A 1133-nucleotide genomic window follows, 5' to 3' on the forward strand; every position below is an offset into this window, starting at 1 on the left:
CGTGTGTCCGTGTGTAAGTAAATTTAAGTACACAAGGGTTATGTTTTCGCATAAAAACGTTTTACTGAAGGTGTTAGTACTTTTTACTTACAGAATGATATTTTTCACAAAAGTTTTGCTGGAAAGAAAGAAAGAACGAGAATCATACTTCTCTCCGTGAAGAGCATGAGTTCAAATTGCATAGAAGAGAAGTTTTTACAAAAAATATTTTATAAAACAATGTAAAAAAGTAAAACTCATTTTACTGACCGGTTTATGCTTTTCCGGTTTAACAAAGTGTTAAATTGAGTCTCATTGGATTTTCTTTTACCCATATCTACATACACACACGCAAAAGCTCGCACATTTAGGTATATATATATATGTATAAGTTTACTGACGGATATATTATTGTGATGATAGTTTACAAGATTTCGTAATTTCCCGAATCACCATTAGAACTCTTTAACTGATCCTTCTAGTAAAGGTACAATATGTATCGGTCAAATGCTGTGGTTGATTTATTCCATTACACTTGTAAAGGTGATTCGAAACATATCCGCTTGATACTGAATGAGACACCACCAGTAAAACACCATAGTTTCACGTGATCCGTCTACAAATTCACTAGTCAGCGTGAGACTGTAGCATGTCATGGTTTTCTCAAATGCTCTTCTTGTTTCCAATGAAAAAAATACCACTTTTGGCGCTTTTCTAAGGGCAGTGTTGAAGGCAGTCGAGCAACGCAGGCCATCTCTCTCTCTCTAGGCGAACAGTTCAGTGTGAACCCAGAACCATGTGGTTGGTGTCATACATAAATTATGGTAAGAAGCATGACTGTAAAAAAGATAAATCCACGTTTTGAATATATATATATATATATATTCTAAAATATACATGTAAAGGAAACAAAAAGAAGGCTGCGGGTTCCGGTTGTAAATTAATAAAAAGTAATTTCTGAAGGATGACATCTTGTATATGTGTCAAAACAGTTTAAATAAAAGACGCGCTTGACATCCACAATAAATCCTTTCCGTGTGTGAAAAGATAAACGTTTTACTATTATTGTTGTACGTGACAGTATTATGTTATATTACACCTTAGAAGGCAGTTTATAAAAACATCTCCCTATGACATCATCGAGAATCTATGAC

The 1133-nt window shown here is 34.1% G+C and overlaps 1 long non-coding RNA gene across 1 annotated transcript; it reads right to left on the reverse strand.

Moving 5' to 3' along the window:
- Nucleotides 1-38: 38 nt before the first annotated feature.
- LOC106876683 (uncharacterized) lies at nucleotides 39-806 on the reverse strand. The gene is made up of 2 exons (XR_001410284.1): nucleotides 250-806; nucleotides 39-118 (listed from the first exon to the last, which is right to left on the reverse strand). It is a non-coding gene; the product is annotated as an uncharacterized LOC106876683 (long non-coding RNA).
- Between the last annotated feature and the right edge of the window lie 327 nt (nucleotides 807-1133).

This window comes from Octopus bimaculoides, chromosome 17, assembly GCF_001194135.2.
Source record: "Octopus bimaculoides isolate UCB-OBI-ISO-001 chromosome 17, ASM119413v2, whole genome shotgun sequence".
NCBI classification, from domain to species: Eukaryota; Metazoa; Mollusca; class Cephalopoda; order Octopoda; family Octopodidae; genus Octopus; species Octopus bimaculoides.